The sequence below is a fragment of the Leptodactylus fuscus genome, chromosome 3, assembly GCF_031893055.1.
Source record: "Leptodactylus fuscus isolate aLepFus1 chromosome 3, aLepFus1.hap2, whole genome shotgun sequence".
NCBI classification, from domain to species: domain Eukaryota; kingdom Metazoa; phylum Chordata; class Amphibia; order Anura; family Leptodactylidae; genus Leptodactylus; species Leptodactylus fuscus.
Window position 1 is genome coordinate 19,481,847 of NC_134267.1, and position 8,516 is coordinate 19,490,362.

An 8,516-nucleotide genomic window follows, 5' to 3' on the forward strand; every position below is an offset into this window, starting at 1 on the left:
GGGATTTATACAGCAGGAGGAAGGGAGGAAAGCCAGGGATCATACAGCAGAGACAGGGGATGAAAACCAGGGGTTACACAGCAGAAGGCAGGGGAAGAAAGCCAGGGATTATACAGCAGGAAGCAGGGGAGGAAAACCAGGGATCATACAGGAGAGACAGGGGAGGAAAACCAGGGATCATACAGGAGAGACAGGGGAGGAAAACCAGGGATTATACAGCAGAAGGCAGGGGAAGAAAACCAGGGATTATACAGCAGGAAGCAGGTGAGGAAAACCAGGGATCATACAATAGGAGGCATGGAAGAAAAAACAGGGATTATACAAAAGGAGGCAGAGGCCAGGGAACATACAACAGAGACAGGGGAGGAAAGCCAGAGATCATACAGCAGGAGGCAGGGGAGAAAAGCCAGTGATCACACAATAGGAGACAGGGGAGCAAAGCCATGAGTTATACAGCAGGAGGCAGGAGAGGAAAGCCACGAATTATACAGTAAAATTCAGGGATGGAAAGAAAGGGATTATACAGCAGGAGGCAGGGGTGGGAAGCCAGGGATTAGAAAGCAGGAGGCAGGGAGTAAAGCTAGAGATTATACATAAGAGGCAGGGGAGGAAAGCCAAGGAGTATACAAAAGGAGGAAGGGCAGGCCCAAATCTTCAAGACAACTTCATTTTATTATTTTTTTTATTACGTGATCAGGTTAATTAAATCTACATCATGCAGAGGTATCTATTGCTCTCTGTATTCACATGACCCATCATTTGATAAACAGAATGTGAGTGTTGCTTTGTAGAAGCACATGAGCCCTAGGAAGTTTCTAGTATGCTACCATATAGTTTCCTTATAGTACAATATTATAGTTTTGTCTGTAGTAAATGTAATGATGGCTCAGTGGTGTTATCTGTAGAAGTGATAACTTATATTGCAGGGGAAGAAAGTCAGGGAGTATACAGTAGGAGGCAGGGGAGGAAGGTCAGGAACCATACAGCCGAGAAAGAGGAAGAAAGCCAGGGAGTATACAGCAGGAGGCAGGGGAGGAAAGTCAGCAATCATAAAGCAGAGAAAGAGGAAGAAAGCCAGGGATTATATGGCAAGAGACAGGGGAGGAAAGCCAGGGATTAGACAGCAGGAGGCAGGGGAGGAAAGCCAGGGATTATACAGCAGGAGGCAGAGGAGGAAAGTCAGGAATCATACAGCAGAGAAATGGGAAGAAAGTCAGAGATTATATAGCAAAAGGCAGGTGAGGAAAGCCAGAGATTATGCAGCAGGAGGCAGGGGAGCAAAACCAGCGATTATACAAGAGGAGACAGGTTAGGAAAGACAAGGATCATACAGCAGGAGAAAGGGGATAAAAGTCACTGATCACACAGCAGGAGGCAGCAGAGCAGCACTAGGAATTATACAGCAATATTCAGGAGAGGAAAGCCAGGAAGTACATAGAAGGAGGCAGGAGAGGATAGCCAGAGATCATGCAGCAGAAGCAGGGGCAGAAATCCAGGCATTATACAGAAGGAGGCAGGGGAGGAAAGTCAAGGATTACACAGCAGGAGGCAGGGAAAGAAAGCCAGGGATTATACAGCAGAGGCAAGGGAAAAAAGCCAGGGAGTATACAACAGGAGGCAGGGGCAGGCCGAAATCTTAACGGCTGCTTCGTTTTATTATTTTTCTTTCTTGGATGATCAGATTTACTACATCTAGATCATGCCGTGTTATTTTTTACTCTCTGTAATCACATGACCCATCATATGATCATCAGAATGTGTGAGTGTTGCTTCATAGAAGCACATGAGCCATAGGAATTTTTTTTGCATACTGCCATATAGTATAGTATGGCACCATATTATACTTTTGTCCCCACTAAAAGTAATGCTGCAGGGAGAGAAGATCTCCATAATATAGCGTGATATGCAACAACCAGAGTCATAAGAGTGTTTATGATTGATAACAATGTGAGATAGACAGAATGATTGATGGATGGATGGATAGATAGATAGATAGATAGATAGATAGATAGATAGGAGATAGATAGATATGAGATAGATAGATAAATAGATAGATAGATAGATAGATAGATAGGAGATAGATAGATAGATAGATAGATAGATAGATAGATAGATAGATAGATAGGAGATAGATAGATAGATAGATAGATAGATAGATAGATAGATAGAATGCTGCACCTAATTTATATAAACATGAAGGTCATTTTTCCATGTGGTTTTCTATCTGTTTACAATCAGCTATTATAAGACACTGCTCAGCCTTGTCCTCCCTCAATCCAGACCACGTCCACGGAACACAGAGCATCGAATCTAAATTATCACCAGGAGTCTCATACAAGTGACACTGGCACTGAGAAAACCGTTACCCGTGTTTATGTTACTGCTCTCTCTGTGTTGTTAATGGGCTGCGAATATTCATCTCTGACAACTCTGCAAACCTTTGATCTGCTGCCGTGATGTCACCGCAGAAATATTTTAATAGTGTCAGACCATGTAAGAATCGCCGAGCGTCTTTACATAAAAGGAAAAACGCAGAGCTAAAAATAAACATGTCGTCTTTATGGAATGTCCCATTATCTGCTCATGGCAATGTAATTACAGGAAAATGTGACTTTTTATGACTGCAATTTTATACATAGAGACACAAATTGTTGTCATATCCTGTAAAATTTGGAAAATAGATTGAAAAAAGGAACTGCACAAATGTAGAAATATAGAAATAGAAGTATATCAGATGCTTCAATATTGGAGTAATTATTAATAGCAGCAGTATTATAGTAGTTATATTCTTGTACATAGGAGTAGTATTATAGTAGTTATATTCTTGTACATAGGAGCAGTATTATAGTAGTTATATTCTTGTACATAGGAGCAGTATTATAGTAGTTATATTCTTATACATAGGAGGTAGTATTATAGTAGTTATATTCTTGTACATAGGAGTAGTATTATAGTAGTTATATTCTTTTACATAGGAGTAGTATTATAGTAGTTATATTCTTGTACATAGGAGTAGTATTATAGTAGTTATATTCTTGTACATAGGAGCAGTATTATAGTAGTTATATTCTTGTACATAGAAGCAGTATTATAGTAGTTATATTGTTGTATATAGGAGTAGTATTATAGTAGTTATATTCTTGTACATATGAGTAGTATTATAGTAGTTTTATTCTTGTACATAGGAGCAGTATTATAGTAGTTATATTCTTGTACATAGGAGTAGTATTATAGTAGTTATATTCTTGTACATAGGAGCAGTATTATAGTAGTTATATTCTTGTACATAGGAGTAGTATTATAGTAGTTATATTCTTGTACATAGGAGTAGTATTATAGTAGTTATATTCTTGTACATAGGAGCAGTATTATAGTAGTTATATTCTTGTACATAGGAGGTAGTATTATAGTAGTTATATTCTTGTACATAGGAGTAGTATTATAGTAGTTATATTCTTGTACATAGGAGTAGTATTATAGTAGTTATATTCTTGTACATAGGAGCAGTATTATAGTAGTTATATTCTTGTACATAGGAGGTAGTATTATAGTAGTTATATTCTTCTATATAAGAGCAGTATTGTAGTAGATATATGTCTGTACACAAGTGGAAGTATCTTAGTAAAGTCTTCCTTGTACTTAGGGTCCAGTATTACATAGCTGAGGAGGATGTCACACATTTTTACACTTATGGAAACATTTACATTTTCATCCTGGGGAAACAATATTTCTATAGCTAACGATAACATATTTCTCTTTGAGCTACAGAGCGTTTTCTTGTATTCTCTATGGAGATTGTAACATGAATATTTGTCCACCATATTGTTAGCTTTACCATGTACACAAGAGGCTGAGTGATCCAGGCTGAGGTCTCCGTTCTGGCACACAGGTTGACAATCAGAGCCTTTTACTGCCATATTCTGTTATACTGATGAATTTTACTGACAGATGAGACTAAAATTCTGACTTTGCAAACATTTACTTTCCTGTACTTGGAAAATGAATACTACATGGAGGAGTCTATGTCTATTAAGATGGACACATCTAGGAACGAGCCTGTCAGTCCTGCTTATTCTGGTGGAGAAAGGCTCACACTTTACAACATTAAGTTCTTGTTATTCTGCAATCTTTCATCATTCATCTTATATGTATGTAAATTGCAACCAAAATATTTAGATTTGTTCCGGATTCCATGAAATCCCTCCTCTTAAAGGGTGTCTTGGGAAAAAGTAGATTTTTCATCTGTAGCAGCCAATTCTAGTTCTCTTCATGGTCCACCTGGGAAGGATGACTTTACTTACATCTAACATTGGAGGCTTTTAGGATTGTCTTCTACTGGATGGCACCGATAAGAAGAGTCAAGGACCCCCACTAAAGTCCTTGGCTACTCACCTTGATCTGGACCTGGTTCTGAAAAAGTGTCAAGCCTAATGACTTTGCAAATTTCAAAAGTGAAAACTTTATGTTTGATTTGATGACAACATTTGTAGCACAGTTCCCCATTGTCTGCATACTATTATATCATGGAGATGACTCTGGCTCACGAGGTAAGCCAACACCACTGGGAGCAGATATCCGCCTCAATACGGTTTGTGCCCATTTAACTCTTTAGAGTCCCCCATCATTTATGATGAAGGTCCTAAGGGCTCTATTTGTGTTTGCCCCTTATTATTGGCACCCCCCGCAAAACCATTGTAGAATGATGTATTGTCCTGGTGAACCGACATAGATCTACTGAAGATTCTTATATGCTGTTTAAAAAAATAAAAAACAACATTGATAAAATTGAAAAATTTGGAAAAAGTCACATATAACCTAAAATGGTACCAATGGAAACTATGGGTGATCTCAGGAAAAAACAAGCCCCACAGTTGGAAAAATAAAAAGTTATGGCTCTCGGAATATGGTGACACTAAGAAATTTTTTGGGGGCAAAAACTGTAAAAGTAATACATAATAAAAAAAAAAATATATAAATTCGTTATTGCCATGATCGTACTGACACCATGTTATGTATGATGTCCAGGGCCCCACACAAAATTAAGAATATAAAAAAAAAAAATATTTTTTTTTTTGATATCTCTATAAAAAAAAGGTTAAAAATTTTAAGCAATGAGCTATATGTTCTGCAAAATGGCACAATAGAAAAAGTCTTTGCACAAAAAAACATTCTCATATTGCGATGTCAACATTAAAATCAAAAAGTTTTGACTTTTAAAATGAAAAAAATCCCTAAGACCTCATTCACATCTGCATCGGTAATCCGTTCAGGGGAGTCTCCATGGGGACCCCTCCGCATTGGCAAGTGGTGTACAGTAAAAGCACACGGACCCCATAGACTATAATGGGGTCTGTGTGCTTTCCACGTGGTGTCCGCACGGAGCATGCAGACAGGAAAGTAGTTCACAATCTTCTTTCCTGTTCAAATAACTTGTGCGGACACCGTGCGGAGAGCACACGGACCCCATTATAGTCTATGGGGTCTGTGTGCTTTCACTGTACACCACTTGCCAATGTGTTTGGTAGTCCGTTTGGGGAGGTCCCCATGCGGACTCCCCTGAACAGATTACCGATGCAGATGTGAAAGAGGGCTAAGTATCTCATTGTGCTGCATCCTTAAGAGGTTAATACAAAAGACTAGAGATGAGCGAACAGTGTTCTATCGAACACATGTTCGATCGGATATTAGGGTGTTCGCCATGTTCGAATCGAATCGAACACCGCGTGGTAAAGTGCGCCAAAATTCGATTCCCCTCCCACCTTCCCTGGCGCCTTTTTTGCACCAATAACAGCGCAGGGGAGGTGGGACAGGAACTACGACACCGGGGGCATTGAAAAAAATTGGAAAAAGTCATTGGCTGCCGAAATCAGGTGACCTCCATTTTAGACGAATAGTGGATTTCAAATCCGGGTCATATGAGAATGTGAACTTTGTGACTATGAGACAGGGCTAGCTGTACAGGCAGGGATAGCTAGGGATAACCTTTATTTAGGGGGGAATGTTATTAAAAATAACTTTTTGGGGCTCTATCGGGTGTGTAATTGTGATTTTTGTGAGATAAACTTTTTCCCATAGGGATGCATTGGCCAGCGCTGATTGGCCGAATTCTGTACTCTGGCCAATCAGCACTGGCTAATGCATTGTATTGGCGTGATGAAGCAGTGCTGAATGTGTGTGCTTAGCACACACATTCAGCTCTACTTCATCGGGCTAATAGAATGCATTGGCCAGCGCTGATTGGCCAGAGTACGGAATTCGGCCAATCAGCGCTGGCTCTGCTGGAGGAGGCGGAGTCTAAGATCGCTCCACACCAGTCTCCATTCAGGTCCGACCTTAGACTCTGCCTCCTCCAGCAGAGCCAGCGCTGATTGGCCGAATTCCGTACTCTGGCCAATCAGCACTGGCTAATGCATTGTATTGGCGTGATGAAGCAGTGCTGAATGTGTGTGCTTAGCACACACATTCAGCTCTACTTCATCGGGCTAATAGAATGCATTGGCCAGCGCTGATTGGCCAGAGTACGGAATTCGGCCAATCAGCGCTGGCTCTGCCGGAGGAGGCGGAGTCTAAGGTCGGACCTGAATGGAGACTGGTGTGGAGCGATCTTAGACTCCGCCTCCTCCAGCAGAGCCAGCGCTGATTGGTCGAGTTCCGTACTCTGGCCAATCAGCACTGGCCAATGCATTTCTATGGGGAAAAGTTAGCTTGCGAAAATCGCAAACTGACAGGGATTTCCATGAAATAAAGTGACTTTTATGCCCCCAGACATGCTTCCCCTGCTGTCCCAGTGTCATTCCAGGGTGTTGGTATCATTTCCTGGGGTGTCATAGTGGACTTGGTGACCCTCCAGACACGAATTTGGGTTTCCCCCTTAACGAGTTTATGTTCCCCATAGACTATAATGGGGTTCGAAACCCATTCGAACACTCGAACAGTGAGCGGCTGTTCGAATCGAATTTCGAACCTCGAACATTTTAGTGTTCGCTCATCTCTACAAAAGACACGTAATATACGCATTTGGAACCATTTTGTTTTTACTATAATGCATGTATTTTTACCTAAAAACACTTTTTGTAATTAGGTTTTATTTGAAATTATATGTCAATTTGCATTCAGCAGGTTTTATGTTTCACATTACCTAGAAAGCTGCAGAATGCCGGTCAATAACAAATCTATTAGTATGGACATCTAAGGACTACGGTTAAGCCGATCTTGGGATTTCAGGATTGATTTTAAAATCCGATTTCCGATCATTTTCCAGTCGATCCTGATCCTGAAATTTGCTCAATCACTGATTGGGATCTGTTCTTTCCCGATCCCGATCACTCAACCCTAATTGCATGTTATATACTGTATACAGTAGGGTTGAGCCAATCTTGAGATTTCAAAATCCGATTTTCGATCACTTTCCAGTCGATCCCAATCGTGAAATTTCCTCGATCACTGATCGGGATCCGATCTTTTCCGATCCCAATCGCTAAACCCCAATTGTATATAATATACAGTAGGATTGAGCCGATCTTGAAATTTAATTTCAAAATCCGAATTTCGATAATTTTCCAGCCAATCCCAATTGTGAAATTTGCTCAATCGCCAATCGGGATCCGATCTTTCCCGATCACTCAACCCCAATTGTATATTATATATACAATAGGGTTCAGCGATCTTGAGATTTCAAAATCCGATTTTCGATCATTTTCCAGCCGATCCCAATCGTGAAATTTGCTTGATCACCGATCGGGATTCGATCTTTCCCGATCCCGATCACTCAACCCTACTAAAGGCTCAATCACCAGATCCTCCATGACTCCTTCTATATTGTCTTATCAGATTTATGACCAAATCAAAGTTGAACTTTAATTTCATCATAAATTAGGTTTGAAGATCATTTAGGAGTGAAGAGAATTTGCTATTGAACGGCATACTGCAGCTTGCTATGTAGTGTTACATATAAGAAACTGTGAAATTCAAAATTTTTAATAAAACCTTATTACAAACATTATTTTAGGTAATAATACATGAATTTCAGTAAAACATTGCCCCAAATATGTATAGCCATATACATATTTATGTTTGTACTCTATGTTAGCATTACAATGGTAGTCCAGATAGCTCCACTGATATCCTCACGTGATGTTCCGTACTGAATCTTCTCCCACAGGATAATTGTATCTGGGAATGGGTTACATATACACTTCTCAAGCACAAATACATTCTGTATCTTAAAGGGATGTTTATTTTTACAGTATTATTTGATTTTCTAGACATCATGAGGGAATCTAAGAATCGACCTAAGAAATCCAGAAGACAACGTTGAGCCATTATTTAGAGGTGATTAAAGCTCTGTTGTTCCACCAATGTTTTGCCAATCATGCCATTAGTTCACGGCTGGATAAATCATGAGTGATATTTTTGTCTGACCTCCTGTGTTGAAGGATGTATGGATTGTTAACTGTGAAGAAGATATATGACTTTCTGTTTTTCCCAGAACACGTTCCTTTCTGTTTCACGTCTCT

The 8,516-nt window shown here is 39.9% G+C and overlaps 1 protein-coding gene across 1 annotated transcript in view; it reads left to right on the top strand.

Moving 5' to 3' along the window:
* The window catches only part of C3H1orf115 (chromosome 3 C1orf115 homolog), a 280,537-nt gene extending 273,276 nt beyond the window's left edge, over positions 1 to 7,261 (top strand). Inside the window, exon 3 of the transcript XR_012715290.1 lies at positions 7,180 to 7,261. The gene's annotated coding sequence lies outside the window, so the exon portion shown is untranslated. The remainder of the gene's footprint in view (positions 1 to 7,179) is intronic.
* Positions 7,262 to 8,516: the final 1,255 nt, after the last annotated feature.